The following is a 17772-nucleotide window of genomic DNA, read 5'->3' as shown; positions in this document are numbered from 1 at the left end:
CACGCAGCCACTTCCGGGGTGACGCTCTGGAGTGCGTGCCCCCAGTCTCTATGGTAGGACGGGTGAGGGTCCTGGGGGCGAGAGCGCGCATGCGTGCATGCGCCTGCCTGCGCCGGCGTCCGTCCAGCGAGCGCGTGATCGGGCGGGAGTTCTGTCACGTGAGAGTGGTGACGCCGTGACGTCATGGCATGGTGCTCTGGTGTGATGTCAGCCTGCCTGCGGGGCCCGCTCACAGCGCTTGTCCCTCAGCCATCGCTGCCTGCTGCCATGTCCCTTGGATCTGCCATGGCCCAGTGGCTCCTCATCCCTCAGCTACCATTGCTTGGCAACTCCATGTTCCCCATCTGCAATCACTCAGTGGCTTTGCATCCCTTAGTCGTCGTTACCTGGCAGCTCTTCCCCAACAGCATTGTTTGACTCCTTTTCCCTGAGCTGCCATTGCTTAGCAGCTCCTTGTCCCTCAGCTGTCGTTGTCTGGTGGCTCCTAGTACTGAAATGGAGAGTGAGGCCATGGTCGTGGTTTCAGAAGGTGCACTGGGTGTAATGGCTGTAGAAGTGTGGTGATGCCTAAAAGCAGGAAATGGATCCTGACTTTTCAGATAAGACGTGTTCAAGCTGCAGCTGCCCTAACCCTGTCCCACTAGCTGAGCAGACCTGGGGAAGTGCACAGCTGACCCATGATCATCTTTCACTGTTCTGCCACAGAGTGAGAACCTCATCTTACAGAAAAAAAGTGTCAAATTTATGTTTATCCAGTCACCAGCAAACTGAGGCAGAAAGCTACTGCCTCAAAATCAGTGTCAAAATGCTGTTGAATTAAAATATCATCAAGTTGTCAACCCTATCTGGCAAGTTTCAAATGCTCTCCTCTGGCACAAGCTGCTGCTGTGACTTGGGTCTCTAAGCTCTCCTACACACCAGTTTTTACCTGGAAAATGTGGCTAACTAGCACCTCCCAGCTTACAAAGCCCACCATGGACATGCATACATCCAGTCTGTACAAAGCTGAGATGCTGGGGTGAGTGGCACTGTGGAAACAAATAATGTACCAGCATCACATCTATTTCTGTTCATTTCTGATTTGAATTCCTTAGGAAAAACAAAACAAAACAAAGCAAAACCCCCACAATAAACAGGGTTTGTTCATGTAGACATATTGGTGTGTACACCTCAGATGGTTTTGAAGGCCCTTTAGAATATCAGCTATGCAAGTTAAGCAAAGTGAAATTGTAGCTTCATGGCACAGAGACACTGACACTCTTGCAATCATTTACCAGAAAGTGAAAGCCATTCAAACAGGAGGGGGGAAAGTCTGAGTTTTAAAAAACAGGGAGATTTGTGTAGCAGCTGTTTTTGTGTCACTGGTGGGAAAGTGCTGAAGAAGGTTGGTTTCCTGTAATGAGGCTGAACCGACACTTCCTCCTTTTCTTGGATCTTCTGATGTGGTTAGTCTTACTCCAATTATAACCGATTTTTAATTTTTTTTTTTTTCCCCACGTTGGCTAATTTCCGACCATCTGCAGTTCACTCATCTTCATCTGCTTTAACTCGTTCTCTCCATCCCAGTTGTGTCTGGGACAGTTTAGAGTGCATGACTTCAGATTAGGCACATGTGATGTGCTACACTTAAAGCTCACTGGTGTCAGAAAAGAATGAAAATGGCACTTTGCAAGATGGAACAACTTAGTGGCCGGAGATGATGTGCACATCTTACTCCACTGGGAAACTGGAGGGGGGGAACTATGGGCCTCCAACACTTCAGAAGCTCAGGTACTTCTGCTCTTTGTTCTCAGTTTTCACCGTGCTCTGGAGTGGAGTTGATGAACAACACTTCATCCATAAGTAATGAAGCTTGATCCAGGGTGTGTTACACTTAAGCTGACCACAGGAGATTTCCTGTGAATGCTTGCTTTCTTTTTTGTGTGAAAATTAAAATTCAAAGTTTGCCAAGCGTTGGTCAGTTTCAGTGTTTGTGAAGAGCTCCAAATGTGCACAGGAAGGGTATGGAAGGTCACTTCAGTACAAATAGACTGGCGCAGGTCACTCTAGTTAGCTGGAAGTAATTGGTCTCTAAAAGGTAAATTGTGTTTCTCTTGAGAATATCTCTAAAAATAAATCAATCTGCAAATTTGCACATTTTTAGCTCACAGCAACTTTTTGGGGTATTTCTTTGGCTTTTCTGGTGTCTCTAAAAAAAAAACACAAGAAGTTAAACTGAAAAGGATTGAGGGAGAGCAGGTGGGAATGTGGCAGAGGATGGTGGGGACCATGTGCATCTGGCCTCTGAGCAGTATGGCTCATGCTGTGGGTCACGAACAGGAAGAAGCTCTCTTGCTGTGCATCACAGTCCTCCCTTCCCAATCCTTATCCTGTCCACCTAGAAATCAGATTTAAAAAAAACATTAAAAGGCACTTCTGGAGAGCTCCAGTCCAACCTCTTGTCAAAGCAGGGCCAGCTTCAAAGTTAGAGGAAGTTACTTAGGGGCAAATCTCTAAGGATAGAGTCCCCAGCTGCTCTGAGAGACCTTTCCCCATGCTGCACCACTCTCAGGGTGAACTGTTTCCCTCTTGTGCAGCTTGAAGCCCCCTTGTTGCACTTCATAACTGGTCCCTCTTCTGTTGTGAGCTCTAGCATGAGTCTGCTTCTCCTCCCTGCAACCCTCCTTCCTCCGTATCTTACAGCTGTGCCTGTGCTGCTAAGAAGCAGCTGCATACATCTGCAAGAGCAAAGTTTCTTAAAAGCAAATCAGCAGATAGCTCAGATATAGAACCATTGCAGCAGTGTCAGCCAGGGCAAAAGGCATGGCTAAAGTCCTGTGTGATCTTCACCTGTAGCAATGGGCTCTTGCAGTTGTCACCAGCATGATGTTCAGTTCTGTACCAGGCTAGTGCAGAATAAAGAAAACCTTAAAAGTACCTTTCCTAATCACTGGAGTTTTGCTTGGCATGAAACTAGGTCATCTGGCCTAGAAATGAAAGCCAGAAATTTTAGCTGTTTTCCTTTTTCTTTGCTTTTGTTTAGGTTTTAGTTTTGGCCTTGATCTCGGTTTTTTTTTTTTTTGGTTGTCCTTAAATCTTTCAGATGGCGTGATCAGGAAACTCCACAGTTGTTTTGTTTCACTGGCCTTGTAACTGTCATGTGCTTTTAATCATGAGAGACTGATACAGAAAAAGGGTGTAACTCTTCAGGATGTGAGCTGACCTTCTCCTTGCTGTGCCTGCTGGCCCTGGCCAAAGGGGAACCCCAGATCCATGTCTGGGGCCATAAGAAGGGTTCAGGATGGGATATGGAAGGAAGCAGAAGTAAGCCAGGAAAGTAAAGGCCTGGGAGCCTACAGAAACACAAAACTAGGACAGAGCCTCACTAAATCCAGGATCTGAAGAGGGGGGAAACCTCGAAAATGAAAAAAGGTAGAGGAGGACAAAGATCCCAAGCACCTCTGTAGGACAGGAGAACAGCAGAGTGACTGGAGGGATCAAGGGCTGCTGAATCAAGCGACAGTGTGAGAACAGGACACCACATGAGTTGGTCAGCCAAGTGAATTGTCACATTTCCACCAAAACGACATGTCACCCTCAGAGCAGCACGCCTCACTGTGGTGAAGTAACCACAGAAGATATCAAGTTATAATGTCTGAAATGTTCTGAATGAAGAGATGGTGGTTTTCATGTCTTATCTCTGACTCACCAGCAGGAAATACCACTGCTTTCTTGACCTGTTGCTGCCACTGAGAACAGGTAAGTTGGATTTATCAGCAGAGATATCTCCTGAACCAAACACCAGCCAGCCTAGGATCACTGTACAGATGGTTTTCCAAGGACTTGGTTGCAACACAAAATAATCATTCTGACAGGAGCCCTTTCAGCCTGCTTCTTGCTTGTGGTTTTCAGAAGCATAGCAACTGAGCACCTGTTGATTAGTATGTGTGTTGAATGTTGCTTTTAATAGATCCCGGTGATTTCACAGTTGTTTAAGCTCATCTAAGATGATGTGGCTGTAGGTAACATAGTGTTTAGTTTTAATTCTTAAATTATACAAAGCAACCTAAATAGAGAGCTATGTGGAACACTGAGGGCAGATACAGATGAGTAAATGACCAGCTATAACCTCGTGCTGGAAAGGGGAAGGTGCTAATATGCTGGCACAGGACTTTGTTCTCTCTTACAAATGAAAACTGTGGGCTCTAAAGAGCAAAGGCATGCCAGGTTTACTCCAGGGAGTGGGTTAAGAAATTATGTCAGTCTTTGGCCTTGGAGAGATCTGGGCTGACTTTCTAGATTATCTATAAATGCTGTGATCTCATGTGGGTTGAACGTCCACTCCTGATTGAAGTCCATCTGAAATAGGGAGCACTGAACTTGCTTCTGCAGCATTGACTAGTTAGTCAGTGGGAGGAGGCTGCCAGATGTAGGGAAGGTGGATGTGCTTCACCTGGATTTTCTGTAGTATTTAGATATTTCAACCACTTTCATAGCTTGGCTTTATAGTGAAAATAAAATATTTCCCAAAGTGTGGAGAGAGATTCGGCTTTAGTCTCACCCAAAAACAGGTTCTGATTTGGGCATGGAATACAGTATGGACCAAACAAACAAGGTGAACCTGGGATTTCAAACACATCAGGCAAAATCAGCAATATCAACAATACCAAAATCAGCAGTGGCCTTAGAGTGGCACCAGAGTGACAACAGGGCATGCACTTCTTAAAAAAGACCTGCTTTTTAGGGGCTTCATCACCTGCCAGGATCACCTGAGGCATCCCAGCCCCTGAAAATGTTGGCAAGCTGGGATAAATGCTAGGGAGCTGCACTGGTCTGGAAACAACTCCTGGGCAAAAAGATCATCTCTGCTTACTGCCTTCTCTCAATTTTCTTGCACTCCAGTACAAGACTAAGAAAGAGAGAACTGATTATACTATAAGAGGAAGGCTGAATGATCTTTGTTATCAAGCTCGGGACATTTATTTGTTATACAGGCAAAGGTTAAAGGTGATGTTAAGAAGGCAGGGAAAGGGTCAGCTGTGTAATTTGCTTGCTTTATTGCTCTTGGGCTGGTCAGAAGGATTCTTTTAGGCTGGCTTATGAAATGCTGAAAATTGATTTAAATCCTTTGCTATATAGATTTGTTTTTATGTCTTCTTGATGTGTCATAATATAGGTAGTGTCTTATTCTGTCCTTCTCTAGGTATGTGCAGTAGGCATATGCCTGTGTGCATACATATCCACATGCTTCTATAAATATAAACAAGTATATGTAGAGGCAAATTCCAGGCATGAGTTCTCAGCAGATAATGCCTTTCCTGTTGCTTTGGTGTTTGTTGTTTAAAACTGTTGGATGCTTGCTTTGTTTGCTTTTTTATTTCATGTTTTGTCTGGTTTTGACACTCTAAATCTGGAGTTCATCCAGGAGAAAGCAGTGACAGAGGGAAGCCCATTGCATGGCTGTGGTTAGTCACCAAAGGTTGTGATTCATATCCAATGCAACAAATGGAATCAGCCCTTGGAAATGGGGACCCAAAGAACAGTTGAGGGGAATGTTCCTAAGGACAGTGTCATGTCACCTACTTGCACTGCTAGTCAAGTAGCTGAATACATGGGCTGAGGAGACTGAACTTCTCCCTTGCCCTGGACATGGGGATGGGGTGAGAAGTGCCTTGTTGAAAAGCAGTGGTTGACTTCTCCAACCCTGTTTGCCATTCAGGGAAATGCAGCCCTCCTAACCCCAACAACTTCATTTCCTCCTTTCTGGCACTGGACGCTCATTTGTGCTGGTTTGTGCTCTGCCAAGTCCCAACAACTGCTCTACCAGGTAGGCAGACACAGAGGACTGTTCCCATCCACAGCTTGCTGGCTTCCCGACAGACAGACTCTGCTGGGTGAATGGCTCTACCCCACGATGGGGTCAGGAGCTGCTGCCCCAGGAACATAGGGGAGTTGTCCCCCCCTCGATTTTGCTGTTAAACAGTGACTGGTTTGGACTGAAATCTCAGGCATTTCAGGCGTGGTAGAGCTGGTGCTCTGCTTGTGTGCTGTGACTCATCCGAGTGGCTCTGGCAGCAGCGTGTGATGTGCCTTCTGTCTCAAGACGTGACTCTCCCGCCATGAATGGGCTGTGCTTAGTGACAGGCTTCGGCAGGAGGCAGTTGCTGTTTCACAAATGTCAAAACCGAGGCACAGAGAGGCTGGGGTAACAGCTCTGAAATGGGTGAGTTGAGAAGCCAGGTCACAGGCCCCCTGACTGGTGTTTTGTCTTGAGGCACCCAAAGACAGGGGAAATCTGCTCCTGTTTTTTCACTCTAATCCCCCAGTAAACAGGTTTCTGTTGGTTTACAGAAACACAGAAGCACAGACTGCACTCACTAAGACCCCTTGCTTTTCTGGCCTTTCTGACCACTGCAGGAAATCAGCCACGTGGGTTTACTGCACCACAAACTGGAGCCCAGCATGATGTAGTTCCACAGTTGTGCTTTCTGTCAGGGTCTTCCTTCCAGCAGTGGCCTCCAAATGCTTTTCCACACTCAGAAAGTGAGGTGAGAGAGGGCAGTGATGCCAAAGTACTGCACTTTTCCATTTCTTCCTGAATGTCTTCCTCAAGTCAATCTAGTTTCTTCTTTAAAGGGTTGGTTGATGCTTAATTTCAAAGAAGCATTGCAAGTTCAAGCCTCCTGCACCCTGTCATAGGTGTAATTTCTGGAGTGCATCAATATATTTGGTGCATGTGTATCTATCCCAGAAGTTGATGGCACTTTGCATGTGTGCATGAGTAGAGGAAATGACAGTGGAAATACCATATGTAAATTAAGAAAAACAAAGAAAGTAACCAAGAATGGAAAAATCAATTATGGTTAGGCTAGAAATAGAATTTTGATAAACAAACCCTCCCCCTTACCCCACAAAAAGCCAGCAGAGGCTGTAAGCAGACTTCTAGAGAGATGAAGAGCAGGACAAGCAGATGCAGTCCTGCTCCTGACAGCCTCTCTAGCTATTCTTCAGTATATTGAAATCATGGAAACTTAGAGGGTCTTCAAGTTGCTTTGGCAGCCAGTCCCCTGTTTGCATCAATGGGCTGTGAGCAGAGCCACCTTCTTTTCTGTTCTGGACCTGGCTGCCACCAGCTTTCTTGGATGCAGGTCCATGCACTGGTGGGAATGATGAGTGTTGTGTTGACCTTTGCCCATGGTGACCAGGCAACCTGGGAGGTGAAACCCTAATACCAGCTGCAGGAAGCTTGGCCTTGCTTGTCTCCTGCTTTCCTTCCTTCCCAAGGCAGTCCTTGACTGCCTACCCCTGCCCAGGGGGTTGTTTTTAATGCTGAATACTTTTTTGTTGAGGGCAGTGTTTAAGTATTCTCTGAATTATGTTCTTGTTGGCGTATAAATTAAAAGTTCTTCCTACTTCCTTATTAGAGACTATTCTGAAAGTACTCTGTCAGTGGGAATTAACAAATCTTTGTGACAACTTCAATAGAGGCTTTCATTAGCTGGATTATGGTTGCTGGTAACAGCCCCAAATATCTGTTGTACCGGTGAGAAGCATCTGCTGTGACATGTCTACAAACAAATGGCAATGGCAAAAGAGAACAACTGTACAAACAACTGCATTTCTCACTCACAGAGGTAGCCTGGAGCTGCTGGGCACTCCCAGGGCTTGTCACCTCATGCTTCCACGAGCAGCCTGCTCTTGAGCTGCCTGCTCTCAAGCTGCCTCCAAAACCTGTCAGCCCTTGCAGGAGGTGGTGCAGGGCCCTTCCAAGGATACCAGTCTTCTCTGTCCTTGGCTAGTAGTGAGCTGGCATGGCAAATGCAGCTGGGACATGGGGAGGCTTCAGGGGTGGGCTCTCCAAAGTGTGAGTTACTGAGCGTTTGCATAGAGATTTCCCACCAGCTGTGTCTTTCCAGCCTCCAGCCTGCTTCTGTTCAGTAGCCCTGATGCAGAGGGAAAGACAGAGATCTCTGCCCAGTGCTGCTTAGCAGATCATTGTGAATCCAAGTGGTAGGACCTAGTTGTTTTGGTAGGCTCTGTTACCCTGGCCATGGTCCCTCTGCCAGGAGAGAGGTGTCACAGCTGAAATGATGCAGGCATGCAGTTCGGTATCGAGCAAAGCGATAGCAGAGAGGAAAGGAATAATCTGAATGTGCTGGGTGCTGCTCTGACTAGTAGGCTATGCTTTCTCTCACGTTTTCTTTCCTTCAGGGGCAGCTGGTGGTGGTTTTTTATGGGCGTTCCTCTGAAGTGTCTCCCTAGAAGTATGTTCTGCTTCTGCTATCTCTGTAATCCCTCATCAGGACAACAATTGCTTTGTTGATAAAACATAGTTCCTGTTCACACCTACTCCACAAATCACTTTTGACACACAACACACTGGTCCCATATCACAGAGAGGGGCGTCTCTTCCTATGGCCATATGGCCTCTCTTTCCCTGACTAGAGCAAGAGGAGCCTGGAGCAGAGATAATGGGAAAAATATACATTTAAGAGAGGTAAAGTGAAAAAGCAAATACGACAGAGAATTAATGCTGACAAGAGTGGAAACTATCTCTTGAGAAAGAAGGGATATATGACAAAAGAAGCACAAAAGATGAATGGGAGGAAACCTATCTAGCTGTGGTGGGCTGGTAAACATCCACTCAGTCACTTGCTCTCTTCCAGTGGAATGGGGGAGAGAAAAGTAGTGATTTAAGATAAAGACAATTTAATAAGTGAAGCAAAACAAGCACTAAAGGATTAATTCATCATTTCCCATCAGCAGGCAGGTATTTGGCTGTTTCTAGGGAAGCACATGGGAGTTATTGGAGAAGACAGATGCCATAACATCAAACATCGCCCCTTCTTCCTCCTGTCCATGAGCTTTTATTGCTGAGCATGACATCCTATGGAATCATCTCTCTGGTCACTGAGATCAGCTGTCCTGGCTGTGTGGTCCGCTGTGCTTCCCACACTGTCCTCCCCCGCCCTGCTCCCAACTCCTTGCTGTGGGGGCAGAGTGGGAAAAAAAAAAGGCATTGATGCTGTGCCAGTTCTGCTCAGCAGCAGATAGAACACCAGGGTGTTACCAACACCGATTTAGTCACGGATCCAAAACTTTGCACCCAAATAGTGTCTCTGAAGAAACTCCACTCTGCCCCAGCCAGACCCAGTCTGGCAGCACTGGAGGAGGAGAGCCTGGTGAAAAAGGGCAAGAGCCAAGGGTTAGGCCTCCAGCTGATACTTCAGTTCATTCCAAGGGACACTGCCAGAAAAAATGGTTGTATTGTGTCAAGAGTTTTGACTGGGATATAGAACATCTCATCCCTCCATCCCAGCAACGCAGAACTGGCTCAAAGTGATCAGTGCTATTCTAAACTAGAAATCTGCAGCGCTAGTGAAAATGCTAACAAAAAGCTGTCTGTTTAGTTTAAAATACCCTTACAAACTAAACAGTTTAAATCCAGGCTGTGTACAATGAACTGCACACTGTAAAACATTTTTGTTCTTGGTTTCTCTGATAAAAATATGCCCATGGCAAAGCCAAGGCTGGTTTGTTGTTGTAACTAGGCACTGTTCTTAGCAAACTGGCCTGCTAGCCGCAGTCAGCTGTTGTGAATAGCTAATGGAGGTTGCATAAGATGAGAAACTGTGAACCTGGCTGAAACCAGCTGTCGTGCTGGTAGTGCAGGGAGCACCTTTCTTCTCCATGAATCATGAGGTGGTGATTGTCTGGGGACAAAGAGCAGTTAGAGACAGCAGACCCATTAGGTCATCACGGCTCGCCACCTCAGTATCACAGGGCATGTAGTATCATCTGTAAAGCCCTGTAATGAACCCCACAGCTTGTGTTTCAGGAGGGTAGGATGTATAAATTCCAGAGATTTACACTGCCCTAGCTGGGTAGGAAGGGAGCAACCCTAGCTGAGTAGGAAGGGTAGGATGTATAAATTCCAGAGAATTACACTTCCCTAGCAAGGAAGGGAGCAACCACAACTTCCTCTTTTGTTCTTAGAAAATTCAGTCTGACTTTTAATTGGAATATTTCTGGCTGCAGCTATGTCATGTAGTCAGGCAGGTTGTTTGTAACAAGCGTTGGTGTCTTCATTAAATTCCAGTTTAGGTGATTGTATTCTGCTTTGCTACAGTTTCCACCATTTCTGTCCTAGCTGGTGATGCTTTGCCCTGCCCTGTGTTACGACATTCTGCTCTGGCAGCTGCAGACCCTAGCAATGGGCTTGGGCTCAGATCTTGAGCTTCTCAGAGGAAGTGTCAGAGCAGGCTCAGCCTGATCGTGGATCACAACCCATCTTCCTGTTGTTCAGATGGATACATGGCACACAGAGCAAAACCCAAAGCAACCCCAAATTGCTGTGTCATAGTATCCAGTTTAGCACAAACAACCCTATCACACCAGAACTGCGGTATCCATCAGGAAATGCTCTGCCTCTTTTGAGGTCCACCCTGGCATGCCTGCTGTGGGCAAACAGGATTGCTGCCTTCCTGTGCATGGGACCAGGGCTGGTGTCCTTCTTTGTGGCTTTCCTGACCAGATGGTTTGTACATGCTCAGCAAATCCATCGCGCTCAAAAGGTGCTGATCTATCACACACATGTACGCAGCTGCACAGCACCTCCATAACAAATCTGATGCTTCCAGAAGGTGTTGATCTTGTGGCACATTCACTGTGACACACAGAAAAATGCTATAGTTCTCCTTCCTGATTTTTGCTGTGTGTGGCAGCACAGCTAGGGCTGCTGTACTGCGCTACCAACCAGCCAGCAAATCCTACACTGCTGTAAATAAGTCTTCTCTTCTCTCCAGTTACAAAATCTGGGCTGAAAAAGAGCATGTATCTGGGGAAATGCAGGCAGGCAGCAAGCTCACCTAGGGGCATGGCTGCAGTTCAAAAATAAGTCACTTCCAGGTGCCTTTGCACTGAGGGCATTAAATCAAATGCCTATAGGCAAGGTCCTGCTTACGTCAACAGCTGATACTGCAAAGCATTAAGTAATTACAAAAATGAACTGCCCTGTAGAATGAGATATGTGGTGTAGTAAGGATCTATTTAGACTAGATTGTTGTAACTGATGCCGTGCAAACCTCTGACACCACTCGTGAGATGCTTTGCCCTTGAGTTCTGCGGAGAAAGAAGGACAAGGGATTTGTGCATGGCTATCTCCTGGCCCTACATGAAGGTCATCAGAGGGATGACTCTGGTGAACATGTTCCAGAATCAGTCCTGTGAAGACAGTGTGTGAGTGGCAGTGTGGGTGCTGCATTGTGCAGGTGTGTGCCCTGCCCTTGGTGGCATCTCAGCTCTTTGACACTGGCCCTGTACTGTTGAAATTGCTCAGTGACTTTTTTTTGCTCAGTAAGTCAAGCCAATAGCCTGGGAACAGGCAGTGCCAAGCACTTGCCCTCACTTCACCTTGGACTTCTGCAGGCTGTGTTGTCTGAATGCTGGGGGAACTAAGGCAGTCTATGTTTATAGTTTGCACCCCAATATCCAGAGTCCTGCTGGTTTAGTTGTTACATATAATCCTCCTTTCAAACTAACTCACCCTGAGTTCCACTTTCTGCTCCCCGCTGAGGAATTTTTGGTTGTTAATTTTTCAGAGGCACTCAACACAGCTGAGTAATTCAGGGAAGGAGACTCAGACTGCCTGAGCGTGGAGGAAGTTACACACTTGGCATTCGAGAAACCATATGTAAATAGCTTTTCCAAGGCATTCTCATCACCATCCACATTGCAAGCAATTAAACCTCCCTCAGAGTGACACTTTGATGCAAAAAAACATTATCTAGCATGTCGCCAAACTCCAGCACAACCAAATAAATCATTGGAGGCAACGATTCTGAATGCTGAACTGAGGTTCTCCAGATGAGGTATAAATCAGTTAAAGCAGCAAGAGCAGCAGCAGCTGTTTTTAGAGCTGGTAAAGGTCTCTTTAGCTTGACTTTACCTTTTCTGCTCTCAGTTGTGCTTGCTCTGCAAAGACTTCAGAGTCAGATATTTATAGACCGACAGCAGGGTTCCACTGCAAACAGGAAGAAAATCAAGCATGAAAGCAAATCATTAGGATTTCCTCAGGATAAAATAAATATAGTAAAGGTGCAAATGCTCCTTTGGGGAAAAATAAAAGCATACAGCACAAATGGTGCCAGTGCCAAAAGCAGGCAGTAATTAAGCCAAGAGGAGAGGGAACCTGAAAGGGAGGCGTTGATGGTTCTAGCAGATCACTCTCACAGGTTGAGCTGCTTCCTAAGCCTTGAATCAGCAAATGCCTAAGCCCTGCTGAAGTCAATGACTTCCAAGCAGGTATTTGAGTGCTGTGTTGAATTGCAGGTTTCCAGGAGGGAACAGGGAGCATGGCTGCAATGGGTGCCTCTCTCACCTGGTAGCAGCACCAATGTGCAGGCTGACATGCAATGTGTTGGTGTTGCCCAGTTCATGTCAGCACTGTAGCACTGCTCTCCACAAGAGGAAAACATCCAGAGAATGGTCCTGCCTGGTGGAGCTGTGCAGAGGCCATGACTGGGAGCTCTTCCCAGCTCGGCACAGCAAACACATAGCCAGGCAGTCGATGCTTGGGGACTGCTGTGGGAGCCACAGTATGCTGGCAAGCATGGAGCAGCAGAGCCAGCTTTTCACTCTGTGGTTTTCATGGGGACATGAGTGACATGGGGAGATGGAAAAGAAATACTCAAGCTCCTGTTGGCTGCAAAGGACAAAGCAAGCCTCTCCTCCCCTCGTCGGACCAAGATGAGCAGGAATCACGTTGTGCTATTTTCACTGTGCTGCTTCTGAGTGACAGAGCCCAAAAACAGAGCCCAACCTTGCTACAATTTTAAGAGAAATGAAAGGCTGCACAAGTAAGAAAGTCCTACAAGCCCTTTCCTCGTACATCAAAAGGCAGTGACTACAGAGGCAACACCTGGATGGTCAAGAGGTTCAGCTCTTTGCCTTTCTAATTAAATATCTATTCCAGTTAGTCAAAATCCAAGCTGGGAAAAAGGTTAAGATGGCTGGGAACCTTTCTAGTTTAGTCCAGCAAAATATTCAGATATATTCACAGAATTAATTAGTATTCAGCTTTGTGGTTGGAAGTACAAGGAGGTGTCCAGAATGAAGCCATTTTGTAGGGTCACTTGAATAGTTTGTCACTGGTCAGTGACTGAGTGGAAGTGGTTAAAATCCCCTTGATTGTAGCTATTGAAGGCAATGGACATTTTTTGCTGTGCAGCAGAAGAATTTATATGCTGTGTTTGAAACACCATATTTCATGTAGCTTGTGGAAGGTTCTTACTCACCACACAACTGTCTTCCCCGTTTGGGAATCCAATTAAGCTGTTGGCCTTTGCAAATTAATTTTGCACTATGTAATTACGAGTTAATAGAAAGCAATTTCCTCCAAAATGTTCTATTGTTCCTGGTTGTCCTTGTCCCTGGATTTCTGGAAGGCAGTCACATTTCTACGTGGTGTGAAGTCCTGAAAGTCATTTTTACAGGTGGCTTCAATAAAGGCAGAATTTCATCACACTTTGTTGTCTCCACTGTTAGTTTTGAAATCCAGCTGTGTCTGAATAGTCCAAATGTTTCTTTTCCATCCCTTTCACCTGCCAGGAGTTGGGCAGGTTTTCACCTCTGCCTGCACTGCCCTTTCATCTGCTTTTGCTTGATGTCCCTGCAATCCCTTGCAGACCAGGGAAGAGCAGTGCTCTTCCACACCATCCACAAACAAGGCTGGCCCCAATGGAGAATTTTCTGGCATCCCCATCTTGACCTCCTGGGGTGCTGAAAATAGCCTGTTTATTTTCTCTCAGACAGTTTGTGCCGTTTGACAGTATTTTAGCCCAGTCATCACCACAGCCTTCTGAGAGGGACTTTGTTAAGCGGTATTTTAAAATCTGGATAAATCACAGGGAATTTAACACAAAGATGTTATCTCTTGTATGCTGAAGTTTCCTTCCTTGGAAAATTTTGGAAAGTACAGCCTGATGTATTCCCTTGACAGGAGATTTAGAGCTCAAAGGCATTTCATGAGCGTTTGCGCAAGTCCATTCGGACTGGGATAGATCATCATCCTTCAGAGGTGGGCTGACGCAAACAGAGGCAATGACATCAGTTGAAGCTCTGCAGAGTGCCATGACAAGCTTAATATTTTAGCTTATTTTTCTGACAACAGCCACCTTTCAAGGAAAGATGGAGCTCTGCAAATCACTTCTGTTGATATTGCCTCCTTTTGGGAGCTATGACACATCTGTTGACTGTGGTAGAATGAGCCATCCCTATGGTTAGGCACACGTACAGGTGCTATTAAGATCAGAGCCCTAATAGCCTTGTTAGAAAGTGTAGTGGGTGGCATAATCTGAGAACTGGTCTACAGCAATCCTGCTTGCAGGGAGCACCTTGCAGCATTCGGTGGAGTTTTTCTATCTTAATAAACAAATATCTGCCTTTGGCTTCCTTTCTGTTACTGCCGACACATCGATGTGAGATAAAACAGCAGTGCCCGTGGGTGGTCTAAAATGCCAGAGCCACCTAGGTGTGCTCTCATTGCCAAATTAAGTACACACCCTGTTGTGTCTTTCTGAAAACCTGCTGCATCAATAATTATGCCTATGATCTGGCACACAGCGACCAATATGTGGAGTGAGTTTTTATTGCATATGCTGTCTCTGTGGGTGTGCATGTAGAAAATATTGAAATTCCTGCTATGCATGCATCCTCTGTGTCCTGCTCCTGCTCAAAGCTGGTGATGACACTGTGTTGGCTTTACATGGAGCTGGAGCAAGCCCCATATTGCAGGGAAACGTTTAATAAGAAAGAAAGGGAGCACGTTGCTTTTGCAAATCTGAGAGCTGGTCAGCATCCACTCCACCCCAAGTGTCTGAGCAACACAGCTCAGGTTTGCTCACAATTTGTCTGGCAGCAGAAACTCCAGAGAAGATCCAAAGCAAACAGCATTGCTGAGCAGCTGGAGGGCTGACAAGGTGTGATGATGACCTTCCTCACCTTTATAAATGGAGGCATTTTCCTAATCACGGGATTGAGTCTGTTCTGGAAAGTCTCTACCATTGGGGCTGAAGGTGCCATAAGCTCCAAAGACCATGAAACTCTAGTGAGGGCTGTGACATCCTTGCACAAATCTGTCCTTCACTGAAGTGGCAGAACAATTATTTTCCTTCCAGATTAGATAGTCTGTGTTGAGCCTCTGTGTAAAGCGATAATAAGAGATGTGCAGTCAGAGTGGAGCAGCCCTTTAATGACCATTTCAAACCCTAAAACTGAGGATTATGTTTCTCACAGCATCATTTTTACCTGGCTGCCTGCTCTGGGGTCAGCTCCTGTGTAAGGCTCTGCTGCCAACCCCTCTGGGCAGCACTCCCCAACCCTGTTGTCTCCCTGCTGGCCTCTGGAACATGTGGCACTACCTGTCAGAGATTTGAGACCTCGGGGTGCTTCCTGGGCAGCTGGGTTTGCTCCTTACAGGGTGTGAGGCAGCTCCTAGTCATCCTCTCCCACAGCTCCAGCACTCTGATGGCTGGGTTCAGGGTCCAGTATGCCAGACATTTGCCCAGCCTGACTGTGGCAGCGTTCGTCAGGAGCAAGCAATGACAGCTGCCAGGTTGGTCTCCCACTCACAGCACTTGAGCCACTGTCAATATGCAGCGCCAACCTCTCCAGACAGCATGTGGTGCAATAGTATCCATGCCCTCCCTCTGAGCACTGCACTTGCACTGGGGCACCCGTAAGCCATCGAAACAGAGCTCTCCCTCCAGTGATGCAGAATGCCTTTTATGCAGAGACATGCTCTAAGGGTGCAGCTGCATCTTCTTGAGAGTGTAGGTACACCGGCAGGACCTGTCCCACCATTTCTGCTCATGGCCACGCACCAACAGACCTTACCTTCCCCTTCAAGCTGCCGGCAAAGCTGCTCACACAAGCACCACTGGTACACTAAACTCTGCAGAAAATAGGACTTTGCTTATCTGCTCCACACTGGGAGGGCTGGAGTAGGTGGTGCAGGCTGGAGCACAGCAGGTGGAGGAAGGTGGTGGGGCAGAGCCAGGACTCCCTTGGCATGAGCCACCCACATGCTCTCTGCAACAGTCCAGCTTGGAAGTGGTCCCACCCTCAAGTCCTAACCTGGCCCTTTGGAATCATCCAAGACTTTTAAACTTCTCTTCTTGTTTTTTTGTTTGGTGTTTTTTTTTCAATTGGAGGGAGAGTGGGTTGGGCTAGTGTTTCTAATCCCTTATCTGGGTTGCAGCAGAGAGTCAGAGCAGGGAGAGGAGGGGAAGATAGTAAGCAAAAAAAGAAGGGGGAAAGTGAAGTGGGTTGACTGGGGCTGAGCTGAGCCCCGGGAGAGAGAGAGGGGAGGTGAGTCAGAGCCAGGGCAGAAGGACAGGCATGTCGCAGCATGGCTTCAGGGCTTCCCTGACTTCACTCCTCCATGACAGTCCCCATTGGCATGGCCCAGGCCTGGGAGTGAGTTTCTGGGTGGCTCCTCCAGCAATGTCATTGCTAATTAAATATGTTCAAAAGGTTAGATTACTGGTTGCAACAATGTCTCTCACCTTTGACCATGTCTGCATCAAACAAATCATAAACCAAGCAAGAGATATTCTTGGGTTTCCTTGCCCAAGGCATCCTTTTAGGAGTTGGATAAAAGTTATTTTGCCAACAGCAAATCCAGCAGCCACTTGGCCATGCAGTTCTGCTGGAATAATGTGGGCTCCCAGAAGTTAAAAGGGCTCAGGAGTTAATTTATTTCAATGAAGGTAGCAGTGGAGTGGCAATCCTGGAAAACAAGAACTAGTACCAGTTTCCTTGTTCCTGAAGCTGATGCAGCTCATGCAGTCTCTCCAGGGAAATCCCTGCTTTCCTCCTCAGCCTCCCAGCTCTTGAGGATCCCCTGGCACATTAAGAGAATTTTTACCTTTTAAAGAGAGATTTCCATTTCTGTGCTGATTTCTGTTCTTTTTTTACTTTATCTTAATTTTTATTTCCTTCCTACTCTGGTAATAATATGTATCTAACAAGAGTATGTTTGTTGCCCATTTGCTGAATGTGTGCATTGTTTTCTTTATTTGCCCTTACTGCATCCAGGATGGAAAGGGAGCTAATCCTTCCTGAGATTACTGTGATACACAGCTGTACCTGGAGAGCCCTTTATCCCATTGCCTAGGCTCGGGCTGATGCAGGACTGGTGCTGGGAACCCCCAGCCAGGCTGGATCAGAAGTTCAAGTTGAGCAATGACTCTATCCCTGCCAGGGAGAAGCTCACCCTGGGATGTGGAGGCAGTCAGGGACACAGCAGGCACTTCCTAGTAGATGGTCTGTCACTACCTCCCACCCATTGTCCCTGGGGATGCCACTGCCTTTGTTGCCCAATGCAGGTGGAGGCAACTGGCCTCTGCCCCACACCTAGCTCAAAGCCCCACTTCCCTCCCTGGTTCTGAGACCTGGACTTGGTTTGCTCAGCTCTCTGTTAGTGAAACAGGGAATGACCTCTCCTTTTGGCCTCCCTTGAACAAAGTCTGAGTTGCACAGATTGCAGAATCATAAATGAGGGCAAAAAAAGCAGCTTTGTGGGCTGGACTCTATGGGCTGCTCTGCAGCTACTTCTGGCTCCACTGATGGGGATGGCTTTTCTTCTCTCCCAGTTTTTTCTTTTTCAGGCATCTCCATTTCTCCTTCCAACTCCTCCTACACATGACAGAGGGACTGCCCACAAACATGTGCAAAAATACTTAATTACTCTTTAACCGACTGGGCTGCTGACTGCTGCCAGTGCTGATTATT

This window comes from Indicator indicator, chromosome 24 (genome assembly GCF_027791375.1).
Source record: "Indicator indicator isolate 239-I01 chromosome 24, UM_Iind_1.1, whole genome shotgun sequence".
Classification (NCBI taxonomy): Eukaryota; Metazoa; Chordata; class Aves; order Piciformes; family Indicatoridae; genus Indicator; species Indicator indicator.
This window is presented reverse-complemented; position numbering follows the sequence as displayed.